We start from the raw sequence: 27,836 nt of genomic DNA on the forward strand, positions 1-27,836 counted from the left end.
TCGAAGACACGACATCACTGCCGATCCCAGCCAGATCCTGCCTTGTCCGCAGGATTCACGACGACGGAAATAAGATGGTTTAAGGGCACTGATCTTTCCCTCTGGATACTAGATACTGCACAACCTTTCTGCTACTTTTAGCAGAGGCTATCTCATGCAGATCAATCATACTTGCACGAATTCAATAATGGTCGATCCTTTCAACAATCCAACGACTCCTTCAGGTTCCCGTCTTCACTCTCCAATATTACTGAAAAGGTACATCAACAAATTGGTTATTGGTTAAACTGCCAGCCCAACACTTTTGTACCTTACAATAGAACGTAAAACTCCGTTTAAAATCAAAACTGCGTCATAAGGCAAATACACAACAGAGCGGTGTATCTGGCTAATGTTCTAACTGGGAAAACCAACTGCATCACCAGGGGTCTACAATTATATATCTGGTGAGAACAGGTCATCACATGACCTCCCATCAGCTGGAAAATTACATCATGTGACCTCTGCAACACTATTACATCATCCTCATAAGACAGTCACCAGATATCCATGAGGTATGTAACAGAGGAAACTGGAGCACCTGGAGTAAATACATGTGGCCACGGGCAGGGAGTACAAACACCTTACAGACAGCGGCAGAACTGAACACGGGTCACTGGCGCTGTAATAGCATTATGATAACCACGACACTACTATGCATCCACCCAGCTCAGACAGGCTGAGGAATGAACCTTTGAACATGAAGCAGTCTACTGACTCACAGCAGTCATCTGGGGATTCACGTCTTTCCTCAGTCCAGCACCGTAAAACCTTTTGGACTGGATGCATGACCCACATACAGCATCACCTGCTGAAGGTCTACAAATGTCCTGACGCTCTCTGGCAATACACTATTTTACAGAACCTACAAAAGAACAGGCTAATTTGGATTTTGTCATATATAATGAGGAAGGATTAATAAGTGATCTTGTGGTTAAGGATCCCAGAGGAAGTAGAGACCACAATGTGGTAGAATCTCAGATACAGCTTTAAGATGAACACCTCGGGCAGAAAATCAATGTTTTTACCCTAAATAAGGGCAATCACAATGGTATGAAAATGGAATTGTCTAAAGTACTGTAGATTATGTAAATAAACTGAGAGATAGGTCAGTGGAGGAACAGTGGCAGATATTTGAACATAACGTTTGGCAGCAATTTATCCCAACTAGGAGGAGACAGTCCATGAAAAAAAGGTTAACAAAGGAAGCCAAGGATACAGTTAAGTTGAAAAGTAGGGCTTCTAAAGTAACAAGGGCCAAAGGATTGGAATTGTTCAGGAATCAGCAACAAAACCTAAAGAGGTCATTAGGAGAGAAACGATTTTCAGAGAAAACTTGCAAGTAACATCAAGAAAAACAGTAGAAGTGAGACTTTTAAAGAGTGAGGCTGTAGAGTTAATATCAGGAAACAAAAATGTTTGTTCCATTAACACGATAAAATCTGCAGACACTGGAAATCCAAGCAACACACACAAAATGCTGGAGGAACTCAGCAGGCCAGGCAGCACCTATGGAAAAGACTAAACAGTTGACGTTTCAGGCTGACACCCTTCATCAGGACTGGTAAAAAAGATGAGAATTCAGAGCAAAAAGGTGTGGGAAGGTGAGGAAAAAGTACAAGGTGGTCAGTGATAAGAAACCAGAAGAGGGAAGGGGTGAAGTAAAGAGCTGGGAAGTTGTTTGGTGGAAGAGATAAAGGGTTGGAGAATGGGGAATCTGATTGGAGAGGACAGAAGAATGTGGAAGAAAAAAAAGGGGGAGGAACACCAGAGGGAGGTGATAGGCAGGTAAGAAGAGAAGGTGAGAGAGGGAAACAGGAATGGGGGAATGGTGAACTCTTCCTATGTTACATCAACGACTGCATTTGCTGCTTTCTGTACCCATGCTGAGCTGATCCACTTTATCAACTTTGCCTCCAACTTCCATCCTGCCCTCAAATTTACCTGGTCCATTTCTGACACCTCCCTCCCCTTTCTCGATCTCCCTGTCTCCATCTCCAGAGACAGCTTATCCACCGATATCTTTTATAAACACACTGATTCTCACAGCTACCTGGACTATATCTCTTCCCACCCTGTTACTTGTAAAAATGTCTCAGTTCCTCAGTCTCCGTCACATCTGCTCTCAGGATGAGGCTTTTCATTCCAGAACTAGATTAGATTAGATTCAACTTTATTGTCATTGTGCTGAGTACAGATACAAAGCCAATGAAATGCAGTTAGCATCTGACCAGAAATGCAAAGAATAGTGTTATTTACAAAATAACTGCGAATAAAAGTGCTACAGCACACAAATATAAAAGTACTGAGACAGTACAATATGGGTGCAATACTGCTTAGCGCTGTGATGTGAGGTTCAGCAGGGTCACAGCCTCAGGGAAGAAGCTCTTCCTGTGCCTGCTGGTGCGGGAGTGGAGGCTCCTGTAGCGCCTACCGGATGGGAGGAGAGTAAAAAGTCCATGGTTAGGGTGAGATGCATCCTTGATAATGCTTTTCACCCTGCCCAGGCAGCGTTTATGGTAGATGTTCTCAATGGTGGGCAATTGGGTGCCAATAACCCGCTGGGCAGTTTTCACCACACGCTGGAGTGCTTTGCAGTCCGATACAGGACAATTGCCATACCACACTGAGCTGCAGTTGGTGAGTATGCTCTCAATGGTACAGCGGTAAAAGTCCGTCAGTATCCTGAGACAGAGGTGAGCTTTCTTGATGCTCTGCAGGAAATGAGGTGTCTTCTTTCTTCACAGAAAGGGGCTTTCCTTCCTCCACTATCAATGCTGTCCTCAACCGCATCTCTTCCATTTCACACACATCTGCTCTCACCCCATCCCCCACCACCCTAAAAGGGATAGGGTTCCTCTTGTCCTCATCTACCACCCCGTTAGCCTCCATGTCCAGCACACAGTTCTCCATAACTTTCACCATCTCCAATGGGACCCCACCACCAAGTGCATCTTTCCCTCCCCCCACTTACTGCTTACAAGTGGAACAAGTACCGACTTATAATTTACATTTTTAATATTTACTATCGACTTGTACTCCAGGGAGTGCAAAGTGCAGATTCAAATATCGCTGTGATGATTGTACGCTCTAGCATCAATTGTTTGGCGACAATAAAGTAGAGTGCTACTGCTGCCTCTACACCTGCTCCCTCACTACCACACAGGACCCCAAACAGTCTTTCTGGGTGAGATGACACTTCACCTGTGAGTCTGCGGGAGCAGGAGGATTTCCCGCCATGTCATGCTGGAAGATGATGGCAGCTTTAGGGATACAAGAGAGAACCAGTAGAGAGCCGTTAACACCATGGGCCAAGCAGCAGGGAGAGCGTCCAGTTGGCTTTGGCTGCAAAGGGACGATAGCAGCTGGATGTCTGACCGTCAGGGGTAGAAGACTGATCACCCTCTGCTGTCCCACCTTCCCGAGGATGTTCCGGATTAGGGGATGAAACATCTGAAGACGGATGGACCCAGTTGATGACTCGATGGTCCAGCAGCAGAAACATCACAGCTGTTTAAGGTAATACATGGGATTAGGGCAATTTGAATTAACCTGTGAAGTTTTATGGGTTGTTTCAGATATGGCCAGGACACTCGACTGGTAACAAGGATGAAATTGGTGGAACATCAGTCGTAAACTCCAGGCATTTGGAATTCAAATCTGCTAATGTAAAATGCTGTTGAATATAATAAATATGAATTAGCATCAAAGGCAAAAAAACAATAACAATTTGTCGAAAGAAACAAATTACTTCATTAGTACATTAGAAAATAGATGTTAATGTTATGCTAATATATTTGTGATATGTGAGAGGGTTTACAACTCCAAACCCAACTGTGAAAGGAGGTGGGTTGGGCGTGGAGCTAGCAAACCCATCCCATAAAAACCCAGAGCTACATTATTGCCAACAAAAGCTCCAAAGACCTCATTCCTGGGAAAGGAAGGATCTTCATCATGAAGACATTTGAGGTTGTGCGGTGAAAGCCTGGCCAATCTTCGGCCTAGGACAGAGGACACTGGCTAGCGGCCTATACCCCGTAGGGTTGATAGGTCTAAGAAGAAGAAGAAGTGGATTGATCGCACTAAGAAAATTTGTACAGCTTCAAAACAGCTGCAGCAGCCGCATGCTTATAAGTGTTAATGCCAACACAGAGAATGCCCACTAGTAACATCCAATATAGACAGATTAGGATAGCAATTTACAGACAATGTTAGTTTGTTGCCAGTGTTGTCATTTTAGAACTCAAAGCATCAACTAAATCCTCCTCTTAACCTTGGACATCTGACTGTGCATTTGCAGCTGGACCACCCCCGTCAGTGTAATGTAATAAAACCATGGTTGGTTGCTGACTGATTTCTATTGGCCGTTGCTTTCAATGTACAATGACCATGTACTTGATGAATTGGGCTCCTAGTAGGTGGGGGTTGGAAATATTTACATTGTGTCATTCACTTTTGCATTAGGGATGCACTCTCAGCAGTCATCACAAGTAGAGCTGCAGAGGAGGGGAAGGAGGGAAAGGAAGAGGTGGGAGAAGCAGAAAGTGGAGTCAACCAAGTAGGGTGCAGCTGGTGGAGGAAGCACATGTCCTAAAGTCCAACAATCAAATAGCATATAATAGCATGGAAATAGCTCACTCACCATTTTGAAAGGGTTGATGCAGAGTGCTGGTGGCTGTATGCATGTTATTTTGTAGGAATTGTATGTTATATCTGCTCTAAAACAAAAATCCAGTTGCTAGCCTTGGGAAACAGCCCGGGATTTGGAAGGCTTTAGTTTCGACTACACCATCTGATACAGGCAGAGGCAAACTGGCTCAGCTGGCAGTGGAATGGGGAGTGATGGCATGGGAGTGCTAGGAAGACAAATGCTTTCACACTGACAGAGGACAGTAGTTGGAGTATGCTTTATGATTAACTCATTGTGGTGCACTGGCGTGGCAGTCCTGTCTCAGTCCTGCTCTCCCAGCCTTGAACAACTAGTGGTCAAATGTCATCCATTTAATCTGCCAAGGGAGTTTTCCACTTTCGCCCTGGTAGTGGTGTACGTTCCACCTCAGGCCGATGTCAGGCAAGCACTAGAGGAGCTGTCACAAAACAGCACACACTGATGCCTTCCCTGTCATTGTGGGGGATTTCAACCAAGCCAACTTGAAGAAGTCTCTGAGCAACTATCACCGACATTTCACCTGTGGAACCAGAGGAGTCTACACACTTGACCACTGTTACACCACCATCAAGCATGCTTACCACGACATCCCATTGCCAGACTTTGGCAATGGGATACTCCCAGCCCACAGACAGAGACTAAAGACCACAGCACCAGCGGTGAGGACAAAGAAGGTATGGTCAAGGGAAGAGGAGGAGGAGGAGGAGGAGGACTGTATTCAGGGATTCATCTTCGAATCTGAATGAATGCTCCACAGTTGTCACCGACTTCATCAAGACCTATATGGATGAGTGTGTGCCTTTGAGAACATGCGGGACATACCCAAACAAAAAGCTGTCAGCTGTAAGTGAACCAGGAGATTCGTAATCTGCTGAGGGCTAGTTCTGTGGCATTCAGACATGCAGAACTATACAAGAAGTCCATGTATAACCTACAGAAGGCTACTTTAAGAGGGAAAAAGCAATTCCGATGGAAGTTAGAGACAGAATTGGATGCACATCAGCTCTGGTGGGGTTTGCAGGCCATTATTTCTTGCAAGGCGAAACCTAAGCTTATGTAAGGCTATAGACAAACCCTGCTGCTCAGTGTCTAGGGAAACCCCACAACTAGCCAACTACGTAAGCCAGTTTATGTGGAGGCTGTGTAAATGCCCAATTCACAGATCAGACAGAACACCATGAGCGGTTAAATACGTACACTTTATAAATCTTACTGCAAGTATCGGTTAACACAGAATACACTCTAAAAAGGCACCAAAGTTTGATTAGAGTTTTAAAACTCAATGCACTTAAGGTTTTGTTGGAGCTCAATATCCCGCAGAACCTCGACCCTCTATCCTCGGCCTCCGACGACCCGCACGGGACCACTCCTCGGGTGGTCGACCAGAGCGCCTCCGAATGTGACCATCCTCCTTCTTCTCCGCCTGAAAAACCCACCAAACCTCGCGGTCCCCAGCCATATGAGACAGAATATCACCCACAAAAAGAATAACATGGACACTCATTGATTCGTCCTTCCCTTATCAATAATATAACCCAAACAAGCAGGGAGAGAGAGAACTCCTTACATTGCAGTTATTATTACAGAAAAGCCATTTTATATAACATACAAAGAAGCCATTTTAGACACCTCAGCAGCCAGTGCAACCAAGACCCAGTTACACTTAGGAGAATGATGGCACCTAACGGCAACTCCTTTGTTTGCATCTTTGGAAACAGCTCTGTTTCTACCTTTATTATCTCCACTCTTCCCTTTCAGGGTTCTTTTGAAGACCCTGACCTGGAGTTACACGCTCACTTCGGTTCTTTGCAGGAATGGGACCCGCTCTCGGGGTCTCATGACTGGCTGCTATTTGATATGCCAAGGACACAGCTAGAAGACTGGTGCACCTTCGGTGTTCTGGGATTTCGTGGCTCTGGAGGTGGGTGGACTCGAGGTCGGTGCCTCTGCAGGAAACTGGTGCGTCGTGGGAGACGGAAGATCGAAAGCAGCAAGCTGGCTGTGTGGGCTGTGTGCCCAGAGACCAGAGTTGTTTGGGCACAGAGCTCGGAGGAAGCGACGCAACAAACTTTTAACATTGTAAATCAGCGAGTTGTTTGTTATGTCTCCCTTCTTGCTGTGAAATGGGGCTGTGATGCTTCACTCCCAGATGAGCTCAATGCTTTTTATGCACAGTTTGAAAGGGAGAATAAAACTACACTTGTGTGAATCCCTGTGATCTCTGTCTCAGAGGCTGACATCGGAACATCTTTCAAGAAGGTAAACCCTCGCAAGGTGTCAAGCCCTGACAGTGTACTTGGCAGGGCTCTGAAAACCTGTGCCAACCAACTGGCCGGAGTTTTCAAGGATCTCTTCAATCTCTGACTGCTGCGGTCGGAGGTTCCCAGCTGAATCAAAAGGGCAACAATCATACCAGTGCTCAGGAAGAGTAGAGTGAGCTGCCTCAGTGACTATTGCCCAGTTGTACTCACATCTACTGCAACGAAGTGCTTTGAGAGGTTGGTCATGGCAATAACCAACTCCTGCCTAAACTAGGACCTAGACCCACAGCAATTTGCCTATCGCCACCATAGGTTTTCAGAGCAGTCTACTGTTTGTTGATTACGACTCAATATTCACCATCACCATCATTCACCCCCCCCCAGTACTAATCAACAAGCTTCAAAACCTGAGCTTCTGTACCTCCCTCTGCAAATGGATCCTTGACCACCTCTTCGGAAGGCCACAGACAGTGGGGATCAGAAATAACATAACCTCCTCCCTGTGTTACTCTCCTGAACGGTGTCGTGGCACTGCTGCAGGTCGGGTGACGTGACGTAAGCAACTTTGCACATTGGTATCCATAGCCATGCTGGCAGCAGCCTGAGCATGCATGTTGAGCTTGTGTGACTATCACCACGCTTCCATGCTGGTCGTCTGAATGAGCACAATAGGTTTCCTACAGACAGAAACTGGAATTTGTAACAGGGAATACGAGAAATAGCAGGAGCAGAGGAATAAAACAAAAACTTCAGTCCTCTCTTCACTTGAAGAGACAGAAATATCCTTCAAAAACAACATGGTTCTGATGAAGTTGAGGAAATAGAGAAATTAGGTTTTAGTAAGAACTAAGTATGTGAAGAAACTAATGGCGTTGAAAGCCAATAAAACCTAAGGCCTGATATTTGCATCTCAAATTACAAAAGGGATAGAGGTAGAAATAATGGATACATTGGTTATCTTTATCCAGTATGTATGCCATTGATTATGGAATAGTTCCCACAAAATGGAAGGTGGAAAATGGTGCCCAGCTTTCTAAAGAAGGGAGGGAGAGAAAAAACAAGAAACTGCTGACCAGTAAGCCTAACATGAGGAGTGGGGAAAATATCCAAGGAACTAGCATAGGATGACAGAACAGAAAACTGAAGGTAGGAAGCTGCAGAACTTGTGACCACAGAGACCCAGACACTGAATATTTTTAAGGTGATGTGCTGCTAGATAGAAATAAACATCCAGCGAAGTGGGGTGAGGGCAGAAATATGGTGTAGAGGTGGGTGGTCAGCCATGGATAAATTGAAGGGCAGAGCAGGCACCAGGAGCTGAACAGCCGTGTCCTACTCCTATTTCCATTGCAGCACTCAGACACAATTCAGTTCTTCATTTGCTGTAATGTACACTTAGACATTTGTCATCTTGTACTACATCGTGATGGATGTAGGATTAGATGAAGATTAAAGACAAGGTTAGCTTTATCTGGCACATGTATATGAAATATCAAAGCATTCGGTGAAATGTGTTGTGTCTGTCAATGACCAACACAGTCCGAGGATGTGCTGGGAGTTTCACCATGCTTTTGGTGTCAATTTAGCATGTCCATTCTTACTAACCCTAACCTGTATGTCTTCGGAATGTGGGAGGAAACCGGAGCACCGAGGGGAAACCCACACAGTGACGGGCAGAATGTACAAACTCCTTACTGACAGTGCTGCAATTGAACCCAGGTCACTGTCGCTGTAGAGCAGTACTCTAACCATTACGCTATCACGTCACTCTCTACCCTACTGTGCCATTCTTTATCTTTGTCACTTAAAAATCATTATCTCTATCTTAACATTTCTAAAACTATCAAGGCAAAATATCAAAATACATTGGATTGCCATTAGAAAGTCTTACTAAATCAACCGTTCATTCCAATTTTCTCTGATTTGGTGGGGGGGGGAAGAATTTTCTCACATTGATTAACTAATAGCTTAGATTAGGAACCTGTTTTGGGCTTAGTGAATGCTCTGATATTGTCTATTCATGCAAGCAAGATGAGGGATGAATGGTTGAACCACAGACGATGTAACAAAACAGACAAGTATGTATTAACTATAATATTGAATGGCAAGGAGGGTGGAAAACCCTCTGGCCCATTGCGCCTGTGTCAGAAATGTGGGTGTAAAGAGGGAGGAGAAGGATTTACTGGGATGTGAGGTGCAACTTTTCCACACAGAGGATGGTGGTAACTCTCTGCTGGAGGTGAGTACATTTGTAACACTGAAGAGACATTTGGACAGGTCTGTGGAAAGAAAAGATTGAAAGATACATGAAACAAAAACAAACAAATGGGTCCAACTGAGATAGGCAGCTTGGTTGGTGCAGGCGAGTTGGACAGATGGGGCTTTTTCTGTGACACTGTGACTCTGCTCTGCTCTCTATCTTTCTATGGACAGTCATTCTGGCCACTGAGCTTACTGGGGGAAATCTCCAAAGATGGAAACCAGGCATTAAAACATCAGTTTTCAAACAGATCACAATGCTCGGTTATCCCATGGCTGCTGCTTGTGATCCCAGCTCACTTCTACAATGCTAATGTCCGTTAAGATTAATTGCACTGATACTAACAATTCTGTTTATTAGAGCTTCTGTGAGTCTCTATAGAGGCATTAATTATACATGTAATTGAATTACTTCTTGTACTTCCAATGTTGCTAAATTTAATCCTGAGAAATCTAGGTATGATTAATGATAGGGTATGGGCAATAATATTCCCTAACCTTTCCATGCCTGATTGCGTAGGTTGCACAATGTAGACACATGAAGCCTTAATTATGAGTATATGCTTGCTTAGCTTGGGTAAGGTAAAGGGTTAAATTATAGAATTAAGCTATATTAAAATTAATAAGTCACAAGAGGAAGGTGGTTTGTATAATCTTAGATGTGCTGTCACACTAAGCCATAAACAGTGAGCCAAACCACAATTAAACAGCAGCGGATATGTTGGCGAGTTGCAGGAGAATGTCAGAGCTGCAGGCAGAGTAGTTCAGTCATAGTTATATGGCATGGAACAGGCTCTTCAGCCTAACTCATGCTCACTTGACCCATATCCCTGCAAAACTTTCCTATGCACGTAAATGTCTAAATGTCTTTTAACTGTTGTAATTGTACCTGCCTCTACCACTTCCCCCGGTAGCTTGTTCTATACATTCAACATAGTTTGTGTGAAGAAGTCCCTTTAACTCTGCCCTCACAGTGTAAGTGTATGTCCTCTAGTTATAGACGCCCCTATCCTGAGAAAAAGACTGTGATTATCCACCTTTTTCACACACCTCATGATGTATATACCACTATAAAGCCACTGTTAAATCTCTACATTGCAAGAAAATCTTTCCTAGCCTGTCCAGTCTCTCCTTTTAACTCAAGCTGTCCAATTCCAGCAACATCCTTGTGAATTTTTTCTGCCTCCTCTCTAACTTAATGACATCTTTCTTATAACTAAGTGACCAAAAGTCTCACAATATTCCAAATGCAATCTCACCAACATCTTTTATATCTGTAATATGACATCCCAACTCTTGTCAAAATCCCAAGTCTTTTTATCACTAATTGCTGATTTTTTTTTTATCTCTAGCTGCCATTTTTTTTCCTTTGGTGAGGACTCTCCAGCCCACACCGATGACCCCTTCTCCCATCTTAAACCCTCCTTCTTTCCTGGACATCTCGTTCTGGTCTTCTGTCTGCTCTGTATCTTTTTTTCGCTAGCTGCCAATTTTTTTCTACCAATCAGCTCCTTACTTCACCATCTCCCCATTTACCCCTTCTCCCGGTTTCACCTATCACCTGCCACCTTGTACTTCTCCCTCCCCTCTCTCCACCTTCTTACCCTGACTTCTCCCTTTCCTTTCCAGTCCTGATGAAGGGTCTTGAGCCAAAACGTTGACGATTTACTCTTTTCTACAGTCTCAGCTGCCTGGTCTGCTGAGTTCCTCCAGCATTTTGTGTTGTTTTGGATTTCCAACATCTGCAGGTTTTCTCTTGTATTCAGTGCCCTGAACCATTGAGGCCAGCCTGTCTTACCTGTATCACTGCTTTCAGGGAACTATGTACTTGCCCTCCTAAGTCTCTCCAGGGTCCTGCCATTTATTGTGTACATCTACCCTGATTTAACTTCCCAAAGTCTAAGCAGGTCCTTCCTATCTTACAAACACCCAACTTATGTATAGTCCGTATATTTGAGCAAAGCTTCTGAGAGACAAACGGTATGGATTTGCTAAGTGGCAGGCACCTTCTGCCATGTGGGAACTCTGTTGTAACCTGGGTAATACCTGTATATACTTATAGGGGAGGATTTCGACTTCCCAATATTAACTGGGATCAACTTAGTGTGAAAGGTATGGAAGAGGTGGAACTTTTAGGGGAGTTTTTTGAGCACTTTGTTGCCCTACCAGGCAAGGTGCAGTACTGGAACTACTCTTAGAGAACGTCATAGAGTATTACAGCATGAACACAGGCCCTCTGGCCCATCTGGTCCATGCTGACCACAAGATCCTCCTTGCTGTGGGTGGATGGGAGGATGAATTAAGAAGATGGGAGGGGATAGGAGGAAGAGGTAAAGCGTTGAAGAAGGAGAAATCTAATAGGAGAGGACAGTGGACCATGGAAGAAAGGGAAGGAGGAAAGGAACCAAAAGAAGGTGAGGAGAAAAGAAGAGGTGAGAGAGTAACCAGAATGAGGAATGGGAAACGAGAGAAAGGGGGAGGGGGGAGAAATTACCAGATATGAGAGAAATCGATGTTCATGCCATCAGGTTGGAGTCTACCCAGATGGAATTTGAGGAATCACTCCTTCAACCTGAGTTTAGCCTCATCATGGCAGTAGAGGAGGCCGTGAACAGAAATCTCAGAGGGAAGTTGAATTGAAATAGGTAGCCACCTCCTCACCTCATAATCCTCCAGGCCTCTCCCTCCATGTACCTATTGAAATGCCATTTAAATGATGCAATTGTACTTGTCTTGACACATGGTCCAGCAGCTCATTCCAGGTGCTCACTCCCCTCTGTGTGAAGAGGTTATCTCTCAGGTCTTTTTTAAATCTCTCCCCTCTTGTCCTGCATCTATGCCCTCTAGTTTTGCACTCCCCAAAACTAGGGAAAAGACTATGATCATCCATGCAGCTTATGAGTTCATAAACTTCTATGAGGTCACCCCTCATTCACTTGCACCTCAAGGAATAAAGATCCAGCATGGCCAACCTCTTCCTAGAAGTCAAGCCCTCCAGTCTGGGCAGATTCCTCGTAAATCTCCTCTGCAGCTTGACAATGTCTAGTTTAGGAAAGTGACCAAAACTGTGCACGGTATGGTTGTTGGTGTGATCTTACATCACTACAACATAATTTTCATGCTGCTAATCTCAGTGCCCTGACTGACGAAGGTCAGCATGCTAAGTACCTTCTTCACCACTCTGTCTACTTGCACAGGCACTTTCAATAAACTGTCAACTTGTACTCTCAGGTCCTCCTGTTCCACAACGTGTCAATTCTCTGCCACTCACTTTGTAAGTCCTATGTCAGTTTGAATAGCTTCATCTATCCCTTTAGTTACCTGTTTGAAAAACTCCAAAAGTTTCATCAGACGTGACGTCCCACATACAAAGCCATGCTGACTATTCCTGATCAAGCCTTGACTATCCAAGTGATGGCAGGATTCCCTCCAGTAACTTCCCTACAGCTGAAATCAGACACACCAGTCTGTACTCCCTGGATAACTCTGGCTGTCCTTCTTGAACAATGGAACACTAGCCACCCTCCAGTCTTCTGGAACTTCAGTAATGCCAAGAAATATTCTGTAAAAGGAAATATTGTGAAGACAAAAAAAAATTAATAATTTCAGGTGAAACAGAGGAGATCTTAGACAGACTGGAAGGCAAAACAGATTAAGTAAGAAATGGATGATGATATAAGGCAAAAGGTAATGGTAATGGGGCAAACAAAGAAACATCTAATGGGTCTGGAGGAGTGATGGTATTAATGAACACAATGTTGAGGGCTATGAACTGTCATATAGAAAAATCTACTGATATTCCTTGAGCTAATGATGAGTTTCCTTGAAGAAGAGTGGAAGAATGAGGCTCTCTTTCTCTCACTGCTCTTCTACATCTTCATCTGTCTCACCACACCATCCCTCCATACTTCCACTTGTTTCACATGTTTCCCCCTACTCTCTCTCTCTCCCTTGCTCTGTCTCTCTGTCTTCTCTTTGTCTCTCTGAATGTGACTCTGGTTCATCTGAGGCTGGCTCAGTCAAACACACAAGGAGCAATCAGGGAGCCAAGGTAATTCAAATCCCAGACTCTTCCTGCTTGGACCTTCCTGGCTTCATGCTCCTCCTGTATTGCAATGGCATTGAAATGGTGTCTTATGCACAGAAGCTCCAAGCCAAAGAAGTAAATGTAGAGACAGACGAAGGAATCATTTTCAATGTTCAGAGTAAATTTATTATCAAAGTACATATATATCTCCATACACAACACTGGGGTTCATTTTCTTGCAGCTATTCTCAATAAGTCCAAGAACCATCATAGAATTAATGAAGTACCTCACCAACAGCTGGACAACTAGTGTGCAAAAGATAACAAACTGTGCAAATACAAAAGGAAAGAAAAAAAAGAAATAATAATAATAATTACATAAGTAATAAGTATCGAGAACATGAGACAAAAAGTCCTTGAAAGTGAGTCCATAGGTTGTTGGAACAGTTCAGTGATGGGGCAAGTGAAATTGACTGGTTATCCCCTATAATTCAAAAGCCTGATGGTTAAGGAGTAATAACTGTTCCTGAATCTGGTGGTGTGAGTCCTGAGGCTCCTGTATCTTCCTGCTGATGGCAGCAGCAAGAAGAGAGCATGGCCTGGGAGGTGCCCAGGTGCTACTCTCCTGCAACAATGCTCTGTGTAGATGGGGGGGGAGGGCTTTACCATGATGCACTGGCCCCTATCCACTACCTTTTGTGGGATTTCCTTTCAAGGACCTTGGTGTTTCCACACCAGGCTGTGATACTCTCCACTACACATTTATAAAAGTTTGTCAAGCTTTTAGATGTGATGCCAAATCTTTGCAAACTTCTAAGGAAGTAGAGGTACTGCAGTGCTTTCTTCATAATTGCACTTGTGTGCTGGGCCCAGGACAGGTCCTCTGAAATGATAACACGGAGGAATTTAAAGTTGCTGAACCGCTCCACATCTGATCTTCTGACAAGGACTGGGGCATGGGCAGCTGGTTTCTTCTTCCTGGAGTCAACGACCAGCTCCTTGGTCTTGCTGACATTGAGAAAGTGGTTGTTGTTATGACACCAGTCAGCCAGATTTTCAGTCTCCCTTTCTCACCACCTGTGATTTGGCCTACGACAGTGAAATCATCAACAAACTTGAATATGGCACTGGAGCTGTACTTAGCCACACAGTCATAGGCATAAAGCTGTGGTGCAGCCAGCCAGTATGCTCTCTATTACACATCTATCGAAGTTCCTGAGGTGGGGAGAAACTGGTCACTACACCACTGAAACCAGCCTCTGTAGATCTATCACTCAACTGTACCGACAATCTATGGATTCTGACAACTCTTCTCACTGCCTTGGTAAAGCAGCCAGCACGGTCAATGACCACATCCACCCCAAACATTCTCTCTTTTACCTCGTCCCTTTGGGCAGAAGACACAAAAGCCTGAAGGCACATACCACCAGGCTCAAGAACAGCTTCTACACCACTGTTATAAGTTCACTAGTATGATAAAATGGACTTTTGACCTCAAAAGCCACGCCGTTAAGACCTTACACCCTACTGTCCACCTGCTCTGCACTTTCTCTGTATCTGGAAGAATTTATTCTGCACTCTGTTATTGTTTTCCTTTCAACTACCTCAATGCACCGTTGCAAAGAAACAATCTGTATGAACAGTATGCAAGAAAAATTTCTTACTACACCTCGGAACATATGACAACAATAAACCAATTTACCAACTTGGCAAATGAACATCTTCAGCTCTTGGTTCCGCCTGCTGGTTAGGTATGTAATTACAAGCACAACAAATTAATCTCCAAGTGCAGGAAACCAGAGGAATGGGCCATCAGTTTCCATCCCACCCTGTCAGCAAGTTGTTGGGTGTAGTCTCTCCATCGTTAATATTGTTAAATGTCTGTGCCCACCGCTCCAGCGTCTGCTGGCCACCAACCACTCTCTCCCTCCTTATCACCTCTCTCTCCCTCTTTCTCCCCTTTTCTCTCATTCTCCTATATATTTCCTTCCCTCTGCTTATCCCTTTTACCTTTCTCTAAATATGAATCTGGTTCATCTCGGTCTTTCTCGGTCATCTGCCTAGAGAATAAGGTGAGCCAACCCCAGCCAATACAGGATGCACCTTTCATTCCCCTGTTTGTGGTACAGAATTGCATTAAAAAAAGAATTATTCTGATTGTATATGAATAGTTTGTGTAACCAAGCAACTTCAGCATGGGCCACATAGTCATTAGGATGGCCAAGGAAGCTGCAGCTGCTCAACAATCTGGTATTGGGGGAAAGCTGAGATATTGGGGTTAAGGAGGCAGCAAAGATAGAACGGATCTGACGAGTGTGGTATGTTCCTTGAGTGAGATGTGAGAAATCTGGGAGACCTCCAGTCTCCCTGATAACAACATCTGCATGAAGTGCACTGAGCAGCAGCTCCTTAGAGACTGTATTAAAGAAGGGAAAAGAATTAAAGAATTCTGTGGATGCGAAAGAGGCACCTGGATGGTATGTTGCCTCCCAGATCTTTGGGTCAGGAATGGCCCAGATCAGGTCCACAGCATTCAAAAGGGGGGGGGGGGGGCGCGGGGTGATCAGTCAGAAACTGCGGTGCATTTTGGTACCAACAACATAGGTCGGAAAGGGGAGGAGGTCCTGAAGAGAGAACATAGGGAGTTAGAGAGCAAGCTGGAAAGCAGGACCTCCAGGGTAGTCACCTCTGGATTGCTGCCTGTGCCACATGGCATTGAGAGTAAGAATAGGATGATTTGGCAGATGATTGTGTGGCTGAAGAATTGGTGCAGGGGACAGGGGTTCAAGTTTCTGAGTTACTGGGATCTCTTCTGCAGAAGGTATGACCTGTACAAGAAGGACAGGTTACACCTGAACCCCAGGGGAGATTAATACCTTTTTGGACTGGTTTTCTGGAGCTGTTGGGGAGGATTTAAACTAATTAGGCAAGGGGATGGGAAACAGAGTGACAGGCTGAGGATAGGGCAGTTGGTGTACAGCTAGATGCAGGATGTAGTGAGGGGAAGCAGGGAGTCTGCAGAAGGGCAAGGACAGATTGGGAGAATGTTCAAATTTTAAAAGTTCAAAGCTATTTTATTATCAAGGTACATATATGTCACCATCTACAACCCTGAGATTCATTTTCTTGTGGGCATACACAGTGAATCAAAGAAACACAATAGTAGCATTGAAAGATCATGCCCAACAAAACAGACAACTCCAAAGTGCAAAAAAAACAACAAACTGTGCAAACACCAAAGCAAAAAATGCAATAAATGTTGAGAACATTGAGATGAAGAGCTCTTAAAAGTGAGCCCATGGGTTGTGGGAACAGTTCAGTGAAGGGGTAAGTGAAGTTGAGTAAAGAGTTCTCGAGTTCAAGAGCCTGATGGTTGAAGGATAATAACCTCCTGAATCTGTTGGTGTGAATTCGGACACTCTAGCACATTTCTTCATTGCCAAATCGGTAAAGAAGTGGTCAATGGAACATCGTGCAGGGAACTTTATGGTCATGCACTTGGTGGAAGGAATAAAGGTGAACACTATTTTCTGAACTGGGAAAAAATTCAAAAGTCAGAGGTGCAAAGGGATTTGAGAATCCTTGAGCAGGATTCCCTGAAGGTTAACTTGTTTGTTGGGGCGGTGGTAAGGAAGACAAATGCAATATTGGCATTTATTTTCAGAGGTCTAAAATACAAGAGCAAGGATGTAATGCTGAGGCTTTACAAGGCACTGGTGAGGCCTCACTTGGAGTATTGTGAGCAGTTTTGGGCCTCATATCTAAGAAACGATGTGCTGGCATTGGAGGGGACCAGAGGAGGTTCATGAGAATGATTCCAGAAACTAGAGTTAACATTTGAGGAGAATTTCATGGCTCTGGGCCTGTACTCACCGGAGTTTAGAAGAATGAGGGGGATCTCATTGAAACCTATAGAATATTGAAAGACCTGACAGAGTTGGTGTGGAGAGGATGTGTTCTATAGTCAGGGAGTGTAGGATCAGAGGTCACAGACTCAGAATAGAGAAATGTCCATTTAGTAAAGGGAAGAAGAGGAGTTTCTTTAGCAAGAGAATGGTGAATGTGTGGAATTCATTGCTACAGATGGCTGTGGAGGCCATCAGTGGGTATATTTAAAGCAGAGGTCGATAGGTTCTTGATTGGTTGGGGCATCATAAATTACAGGGAGAAAGGAGTTGAAAGGGATAATAAATCAGCTGTGATGGAATGGTACAGCAGACTTGATGGGCCAAATGGCCTAATCCTACTCCTATGTCTTATGGTCTTTTAACATCCAGTTCTTCCTCTTGCATCTTCCTTGGTTTGCCTGGCTACCTCTGTGATTATTGCATTACCCTGTAGTTGTTTCTGTAAGCACGATACTCTCTGTGAACCAGATAAAGCCAATTAAATTCATTTATCATTGAGTCCAATTTTACTTACGCTTTTCCACTGGACAGTGAGGACAGATGCCAGTGCAATCACTTCAGCTACAGAGAGGCTGGGAATAGATGTATGAGACACTTACAAGTATTATGAGGGTTTAGTAAAAACTATGGTGGTATCAGCACTTTGGTAACACAATTGTGGTGTATATATTCAAAAAGAATGATTGGACAGAAGGCAATGTAGATTTATTAATCTCCCTTTGACTGCAATAAAAAGGATTGAAATACAACGTTAATGCTGAAGTGTTTCTGTACAACAGCAACACTAATCAACACTCATGAAGGCTTTGTAAAGGGAAGATTCTTGCTTGATTGTCCCACCAATTTCTAAGGAGCTGTGATCAGACAGTGTAAAAATTGGAAAATCTGGAAGCAATAAGCAGCTCTAGCAGCTGCTGTGGGAGAGAAACATTGATACTGCAGGCAAAGGGTTCTTCATCAGAACTGCAACAGTGAGGAATCTCGTGTGTTTTGAGGAGCACTGAGGGAGAATGGTGGAGGAAACAAAGGGAATGGCTGTGAAAGGATACAGTCCAAAGTTAGAGACAGAAAACAGAAAAAAAAACTATCTGTCAAGAGATGAAAGTTAATCACCAAGTACTGTAGCCAAAATTGTCAAATTCAATATTGTCCCAAAACGTGTTGATAGGAAAATTGATTCTTTGTTGGAAAAGCAATTCTTTGGCCACATGGAGTAGCGCAAGAACCTGAGGTCAGATAGGAAGTGGGCTGGGAAATTAAAAACACAGGAAACAGGGAACTTCCAGTCCCTTGTGCAAACTGAACAGATGTGTTCTCCAGTGTGGTCACTCAATTTGTGTTTGGTTTGTCAAACATTAACATTAAAACCGTTGCACTGATGTGGACGAGAAACAAGTGAATCACTGCTTTACCAGTCCCTAGACAATGGGAAGGGAAGGCAAGAAATTAATTCCTAATCCGCAAGGACCCCTTCTTGCAGCTTCTTAGCCTCTCCAGATCTCTTCATTGCCAGTTACCAATATGGTATTCATTGCCTCTATTTTTCTATTTCCCCACTCACTCTAAGCGACCCCTCTCTGATCTTGTGGCACTTTGTTCACTGGGGACCAATCCCAATACAGTCATCAAACCTGTGGATAAGTTTCCAGTTTCCTGCTTCCATCCAGGTCATGTTCACCGTTAACATCTCATCCTTCTATATACACCAGAATGCTCTAAGGGCCCACACTCCTCCCTCAGATACGTTTATCAAGTCCCCTTTTATCACCATTCTGCTTTCCTTGACCTTGTCACATTGAACAACTTCACCCTCCACTCCACTAACTTCTCCAAGTTAAAGGTATAACTATAAAAAGCATATTGGCACAGGCTATGTTTGTTTCTGTATCAGATACATGGAACAGTCCTTGCTTCAGACAATTTCAGAATCCCTCTCTCAACATTAGTTACTTTTTGGTGCTGTTTGCACTCACACAGAATTTGAAAATGTTATTATTTTGCTGCAAGTTTCTACACTATTTTCATATTCACGTGGTTATTTTCTTTTGTGCCATCTCCATCTCCATTTCAGTGGGCAGGTTAGTAACCATTATAATTCCACTGACTTCCAAAGCTGTTCAACTACATCTCTTCACACTCTGATCCTTGTGATGTCTCTATTCAATTCTTCAAGTTTCTCCATCATAACATGTTATAATGAGCATCCCCTCTGCTCTCTCCACTTAATCACTTCTCTGCAACTTAAGATGCATGATTTTCGCACTTTTTGAGCTCTGATAAAGGGTCATGTTAATTTATGCTGTCTGACCAGCTTCCCATGTTATTCCCTTCCATCCACCAGCATCCACACTCAACAGACCATCCTCCAATTCTGCATCCTCCATAACTGAAGAATGATCCATCGAATGTGGAGACAGGGCGTTCTACCACCACATACACCTGGCTCTCCCATCCTTTTTCAATATTTCAGGGAGACTAGTTCCTCTATATCTTGCTGGTTTACTCTTCCATCTCCACCAAACAAGGCTGAGTGTTTCCTGAACTTTCTGGTTCTGTTCTTGATTTCTAGCATCAGAAGTTAATCCAGTTTGTCCATCTGGAGAAGAATGTCAGAGGAACTTCAGGGCTGAACCTTGCCCCACTTCACCTGTAGTCCAGTCTCTGGTTAGACCACATTTTGGCACTCCAGAATGGGGAAGATCAAAGAGAGAACCCTCAACCATCAGAGACATCTACGATACTTCATTCGGGAGTCTGACGAGATTCGTTATGTCACCAAATACTGTAGTAAATTTATTCAGATGTACAGTAGGGAGTATTATAACTGGTTGCATCACTACCTGGTATGGAGTTTCTAATAGAAGCTGCAGAGGGTTGTAAACTTAGCCAGCCCCATCATGGGCATTAACCTCCCCAACATCAAGGACATCTTCAAAGGCAGTGCCTTAACAAAGCAGCATCCATCACTAAGAACTCTCACCAGCCAGGACATGCCCTCTTCTTATCAGATTTACCATCAGGGGAGAGGTACAGGAGCCTGAGGACAAACGTTGAACATTTTAGGAATATCTTCTTCCCCTCTGCCATCAGATTTCTAAATGACCGTGAAGCCATGAACATTGCCTCACCATTTTGCTCTTTTTACACTCTTGATTTATTTTTTATATTTTTCTTATTGTAATTAATATTAACTTTTATGTATTGCGACCCAGCTGGTGGTGTAGTGGCGTCAGTGATGGACTTCGGGACAAAAGGTCCCGAGTTCGAATCCAGCCGGCTCCCCAGATGCTTTCCACCTGTGCTGGGTTACGAGCTGGTGATGTCTTTGGAAACTCACCCGGCAGAGGGCAAGGGCAAACCACTGCTGTAACTAGCCTCGTACACCGACTACGGTTCCCCACTACGTCAGAGAGGTGTGGAGGGAAAACGCCCACTAACCTGAGACACTCTGGATGTGATGTACCTTTCCTTTCCTTTATGTATTGGACTGTACTGCTGCCACAGAACAGCAAATGTCATGATGTTTCTCAGTGATAGGAAACCTGATTCTGATCTAGTCCCACCCGCACTTTGTAAGTCAGTCCACCAGTCTGTGCTCCTTTACCCTGAGTAGGAACAGAAACTGAAATGGAAGATCTGGTACAGAAGGTCCTACAGTGCTGGTCTGAGGAAACAGAAGAGCGTCTACATGATTACTTTGAGTCAATGCACTGGCCCACATTCAGGGACTCAACGGACAGCATGAATGAGTGTGTCACCAACATCACAGACTTCATCAGCAAGAGTTAGAGGACTGTGTACCAAAGAGGTCAATCCGAGTATTTCCCAACTGGAAACCATGGGTAACTTGAGAGATCCACTCCCTACTGAAATCCATATCGGTGGCATTCTAATCAGATGACCCTTACCTGTACAGGAGGTCAAGGCATGACCTTCACTAACCCACCTGGGATGCAAAGATACCAGTCCAAAAGTGAGTCCCTGACAAGAAGTCAGTTGTAACAGGGCCTGCTCTCTGTAACAGGCTACAAAATGAAGCATCATTGACAACAGTGCATCCCTCCCCTATGAGCTCAATGCATGCTATGCAGGCTTTGAACAGAAGGGGAATGAAATGACACCAACATCCCTGACAGCATCCTGAATGCACTGTAACCTCAGTCACCACTGGGGACGTCAGATCAGCTTTCTGGTGAGTGAAGCTGTGGAAAGCCTTCATCCCAGATGGTGTTTCTGGCTGCATCTCAGAATCTGCATGGATCAGCTGGCAGGTGTATTTGCAGATTTTTAACCTCTCCCTTCAGCAATCTGAGGTTCCCACCTGCTTTAAGAAGACCACAGTCATCTTGATGCCAAATAAAACAAAGGTAACGTGCCTCAATGATTATCATACAGTTTCTCGGACATCTACTATCATGGAGTGGTTCGAGAGGCTAGTCATCTCCAGACAACTTTGGCTCACTGCAGTTCCCAACTACGAAAACAGGTCTACAGTGGACTCCTTGGCTCTACACTCCTCCTTGGAGCATCTGGATAACAAGGACATCCACATCTAAATCCTGTTTACTGATTACGATTCCACCTCAATGTCATAGTTCGAAACACAGTTCCAACTCTTAGACCTGGGACTCAACATCTCCCATTGCAATTGGATCCTTGACATCCTGACCAACAGACAGCAATCAATAAAGATAGGGAGCAATACCCCTGGCATTATTATTCTCAACACTGGTGATCTGCAAGTCCTCAGCTCCCTACTCTACTCCCTGTAGATAACAGTCGATAACTGTATGACCAGATGCTGTTCCAAATCCATCTACAATTTTACAGATGATACCACCGTAGTGGGCTAATAACAATGAGACGGAGTACAGGAGGGGCAATAAGAGCCAATGACATGGTGTCATGACAACATCCTTTCCTTTGATGTCAGCAAGACAAAAGTACAGGTCATTGATTTCAGAAAGCAGGAAGGAGTATCAATGGTTCTGAGGTGGGATGGCTGAGAGCTTCAAGTTCGTAGGTTAAACATCACCAATAGCTTATACTCATTCAACGGGGTGCACACTATGGCCAAGAAACTTAACCAGCAACTCTACTTCTTTTGAATGCCAAGAAAATTTGGCATGTCCCTGTTGACCTTCACCAATTTAGGTGTACCAATGGAAGCATCCTTTCAGGTTCCATTGCAGCTTAGTATGGCAACTGCTCTGTCCGAAGCTGCAGGAAGCTGCAGAGAATTATGGACACAGCTCAGCTCTCCTTCATGGACTCTCTCTACACTTTGCACTGTCTCAGAAAAGAAGCCAGCATAATCAAAGACCCCTCCTACCCTGGACGTTCTCTCTCATCTCCCTTCCATTCAGCAGAAGACACAAATCTTGAAAACTCATTCTACCAGGCTCAGGGACATCTTCTATCCTGCTGTAACAAGACTATTGTATGTTGATGATAAACTCTTCACCTCGCAATTTAACTCGTCATGGCCTTGCACCATATTGTCTAACGCAAACATGAGGAAATCTGCAGATGCTGGAAATTCAAGCAACACACACACAAAATGCTGGTGAACGCAGCAGGCCAGACAGCATCCATAGGAAGAAGCACAGTCAACGTTTCAAGCCAGGACCCTTCGTCAGGACTAACTGAAAGAAGAGCTAGTAAGAGATTTGAAAGTGGGAGGGGGAGGGGGAGATCCGAAAAGATAGGAGAAGACAGGAGTGGGAGGGATGGAACTAAGAGCTGGAAAGTTGATTGGCAAAAGGGATACAGAACTGGAGAAGGGAGAGGATCATGGGATGGGAGGCCAAGGGGGAGAGAAGCGCCAGAGGAAGATGGAGAGCAGGCAAGGAGTAATTGTAAGAGGGACAGAGAGAGAAAAAAGAGAGAGGGTAAAAAGGAAATAAATAAATAAATAAATAAATAAATAAATAAATAAGGGATGGGGTAAGAACGGGAGGAGGAGCATTAACAGAAGTTTGAGAAGTCAGTGTTCATGCCATCAGGTTGGAGGCTACCCAGATGGAATATAAGGTGGTGTTCTTCCAACGCACCCGACACAGACTGGGAGACCGTTTTGCTGAACACCCACGCTCTGTCTGCCAGAGAAAGCAGGATCTCCCAGTGGCCACACATTTTAATTCCACGTCCCATTCCCATTCTGACATGTCTATCCACGGCCTCCTCTACTGTAAAGGTGAAGCACACTCAGGTTGGAGGAACAACACCTTATATTCTGTCTGGGTAGCCTCCAACCTGATGGCATGAACATTGACTTCTCTAACTTCCGTTAATGCCCCTCCTCCCATTCTTACCCTATCCCTTATTGATTTATTTATTATTTTTCTTTTTTTCCCCTCTCCCTGTCCTTCTCATAATTACTCCTTGCCTGCTCTCCATCTTCCTCTGGCGCTCCCCTCCCCCTTTCTTTCTCCCCGGACCTCCTGTCCCATGATCCTCTCATATCCCCTTTGCCAATCACCTGTCCAGCTCTTGGCTCCATCCCTCCCCCTCCTGTCTTCTCCTATTATTTTGGATCTCCCCCTCCCTCTCCCACTTTCAAATCTCTTACTAACTCTTCCTTCAGTTAGTCCTGATGAAGGGTCTTGGCCTGAAACGTCGACTGTACCTCTTCCTAGAGATGCTGCTTGGCCTGCTGCGTTCACCAGAATTTTGTGTGTGTTACCATATCGTCTACCTGCATTGCACTTTTCTGTGACATTAACCATAACACTATCATCTGTATTCTGTTACTTTTCCCTATATACAATCTCAAAGTAGTTATGTTTTTGAACTGATCTGTACGGATGGCTTGCAAAACTAAATTCTTCACTGTATCTCTTAATGTATGATATTAATAAACCAATCCCAAACCAATGGCCGTACTAACCGCTCTCCGGATCCAAACCACGGAGTGCAAGTAGGCAGGGAACCTGGGCAGTCACTCCCAGATTGGACACTGGCTCAGATCCTTCTGAAGGTGAAACATACTAAATGGATAGCAGACTGGCTGACTGGTAGGAGGCAATCATTGGGAATAAAGGGGGCCTTTTCTGCTTGGCTGCCAGTGACTAGTGCTGTTGTGACCAATTCTTTTCACGCTATATGTCAATAGTTTGGATGACAGAACCCCGAGTTTCTTTTTATTTCAGATGTGGTTCTGCTGCTGTTTGAGCCTGTAATCTACATTCTGGTAGTACGGTTTCAGGCCAATTGGGCGATCTGGCACTTTGCTCTCTCCAAGAGTGTTCCACGAGACTGCGACCAAAGCATGTGGCATGGAGGCCAGGAGGCCAGGAGGCCCGGAAATGGGGAGCGGGCACTTGATCAACCTTGCAGAATAAAGTGCCGAGGAAAACTGGAATCACCAAGGCAAGCGAGTGCTCAGCTCCGTCAACCAGCCTCTTGCTCGCTGCTGCTGAAGTAGGTATCCACGTGTGGCTCTCCCTTGCTCCCGAGGGAAGGCCTTTGCATTCGAGTGATCTCTCTCTCTCCCTTGATGCTGTCGTCAGGTGGGACAGGAGCAAGATTTCATCGCCGCGGATTGTAGATTGGTTTAATCCAGTTTCAATGACGTGTTCTAGGTCTGAGTGTTCTCTCTTTGTTACTACTATTGGGTGATGTTTGAATCAGGCAGCCCGCAGATAATGAACACTGAGCTGAACTGTACTGACATATGAATTTTGTGTTTTATATTCTGTGTTTTTGATCATTGTTTTGTTGCTGTCTGTGTGGTTTTGTTGTGCGGGGGGGGAGGAGGGAGTGGGGGTCTTCTTTGCTCCGGGTGAATGATAGACGGAGGCAGATAGAGAGGTGGGGGAAATGATGAAAAATCAGATAGAGCAAGGTTGGGGGGGGGGGGAGTAAGAGGATAGGAGACAGCTGCTAGAGGGAGATTAGCAGGAACACAAAGTGACACCAGAGCTGGATTCAGATAGGTAAATAAGATGAGAATGGGAACCATTCAGGAGGAAGTGAGTGGGTGGATGGAAGCTGGAGGGTGAGGAGGGGAGGGGAACGTTTGTGGGAAAGGGGACAAAATAGAATGATCAGGGAAGAACTGGGGCAGGGGGTAATGGAGGAAGAAAAATAAAGGGAAAAAGGGAGAGGGTTACCTAAAACTGGAAAACTCAATGTTGACGTCATTGGATTGTAGCAGAATATGACATGTTGTTACTCCAGTTTGTGTTGGCAGTAGAGAAGGCCAAGGAAAGACAAGTTAGCTTGGGATTGGGGAGGGGAGTTGAAATGGCCTGTAACTGGTTTCTGCAGGCTGAGCGTAGGTGTTCTGTGAAGCAACCGCCACGTCTGTGCTTGGTCTTGGTCTCGCCAGTATAGAGGAGGTAAGTCCCGTTGTTGATGAGTTTCAATTTACAGGAGCGATGGCAGGAAGGAATTAAAGCAGCAAGTCTCATCGACGGGCCTATTTAGCTCGAAGCGGGTGGCCAGTGTGGAGTGGCCCAGTGTAAGAGTGGGAACTTGAGGCTTTGGAAAGGACTAGGTAAGATCCAGTAAGACTCTTTAAACTACACAGATGGGCTAATGGCATGTAGTTGAGGCTTAAACTAGGTTACTGATAACATTACAATTAAATAAAAATATACCAAATTACAGCTAAGTAAATAAAGGGGGGATGCGGGATCAGGTGATGTGTTGTAGCTGTGGGGTCTGGGAGCTGGTGGACCCCAGAATTCAGCATAAATTTGATGACCTGGAACCTGAGCTTCAAACAGTTCCTCAGGGACGGGGATACCTACCTGGACACTGTTTCAGGAGGCAGTCAAATAGTCATAGTCATACTTTATTGATCCTGAGGGAAATTGGGTGATTAACTGTTTCAAATTCAGTCTGTGGCCAGGGACAATAGGGTGTGACTGTGGGTGACCTTGACCTTGACCTTTTCCAGCAGGTCTGTGACTGCTGCATCCCATGCAGATGAGAAGCAGGGAGTCTGCAGAAGGACTCGGACGGATTAGGAGAATGGGCAAAGAAATGACAAATTTAATACAGTGCAGGGAAGTGTATGGTCATGCTCCTTGATATAAGGAATAAACCATAAACTATTTTCTAAACAGGGAGAAAATTCAAAAATCTGAGGTGCAAGGAGCTTGGGAGCCCTCAGTGTTTTTTTCTATATTTATCATATAGAGTATTTCATTGTACTGCTGCCGCAAACTTAACAAGTTTCACGATATATGCCGGTGATATTAAACCTGATTCTGATTCCCTGATGGTTAATTTGCAGGTTGTCTGTGGTGAAGAAGGCAAAAGCAATGTTAGCACTCATTTCGAGAGGACGAAAATAGAAAATCAAGGCTGTAATGCTGAAGCTTTGTAAGACACTGGTGAGGCCTCACTGGGAATATTGTGAGCAGTTTTAGGCCCTTTATTTAAGAGAAAATGTGCTGACATTAGAGAGGGTTCAGAGAAGGTTCATGAGAGTGATTCTGGGCAATTGACTACTCTGGGCCTTTACTGACTGGAATTTAGAAGAATTAGAGCCTCTTTCCATGATGGCATGCAGAGGACAGTACAATTCGATAGATCATCCTCACAGCCCTTCCCCATCCAAAGCGGAATGAAGCAGGGTTTCACCCTTGCCCCGACACTCTTTGGGATCTTCTGCTCTCTCGTACTGTTGTACACTTTCAGGGCATCTGATGATGGAGCGACGGCAAGCTCTCCAACCTTGCATGCTTCAGAGCAAAGACCAAAGTGCGTCAGGTCCTGATCCGGGAAATACTCTTCACTAATGATGCCACCCTGACATCCCACACACAATCTGGTCTCCAGAGGCTAGTCAGTTCCCTGGCACATGCTTGCCAAGAGTTTGGCCTCACCATCAGTCTGAAGAAGACAGTGATCATGGGCCTGGACGTCGGCGAAGCCCCCAAGCATCAGCATCGGCGACCACACCCTGCAGGATAGATGAATTCACCTACCTAGGATCGACAGTCTCCAGCCATCTGTCCCTCAGTCCAGAGCTCAACAGGTGAATAGGGAAAGCCGCCGCTGCTATGGCCAACCTGTCAAAGAGCGTGTGGAGAAACAACAAGCTCACCACAGCCACCAAGATTGCAGCGAACAGAGCCTGCGTACTGAGCACTCTCCTCTACAGCAGCGAGAGTGGGACAACTTACGTGCGCCAGGAGCACTGCCTCAACAGCTTCCACCTGCGGTGCTTGTGTCGGATCCTGAGCATTTCCCGGAAAGACTGCGTGCCAAACAAGGACGTCCTGGACCAGGCCAGCGTGTATGTCCTTCTCACGCAGCGACGACTGCGCTGGCTTGGCCACGTCCGCCGCATCCCCCAGGACATCCTATCCAGAGAACTCGCTGCAGGATCCCGGCCCACTGCCGGGTTACAGGGACGTTTGTAAACGCGACCTGAAGTCTGCTGATATCAGGATGGACACTCGGGAAGAGACAGCTGCAGATCGCTGCACCTAGCGTCAGGCTGTACATACAGGCATTACCAATGCAGAGGGAAAACGAACTGGACTGTGGTCGGACAGAAGGGAGAGAAGGAAATCTGCGGCAGTGACTACCCAGCCGCAGCCATCAGCCTTCGTGTGCAGCAGCTGTGCCCAGGACTGCCGCCCAAGAATCGGCCTATTCAGCCACAGCCGATGCTGTTCCACACCCAGCTGAGTCCTAAACCGGGCGTGTCCATT

At 45.0% G+C, this 27,836-nt stretch overlaps 1 long non-coding RNA gene across 1 annotated transcript; it reads right to left on the bottom strand.

The window, feature by feature from the left end:
- Nucleotides 1-222: 222 nt before the first annotated feature.
- Nucleotides 223-27,340, bottom strand: LOC134359292 (uncharacterized). The gene is made up of 3 exons (XR_010021077.1): nt 27,303-27,340; nt 27,105-27,188; nt 223-250 (listed from the first exon to the last, which is right to left on the bottom strand). It is a non-coding gene; the product is annotated as an uncharacterized LOC134359292 (long non-coding RNA).
- Nucleotides 27,341-27,836: the final 496 nt, after the last annotated feature.

Source organism: Mobula hypostoma, chromosome 2 (genome assembly GCF_963921235.1).
Source record: "Mobula hypostoma chromosome 2, sMobHyp1.1, whole genome shotgun sequence".
Lineage (NCBI taxonomy): Eukaryota > Metazoa > Chordata > Chondrichthyes > Myliobatiformes > Myliobatidae > Mobula > Mobula hypostoma.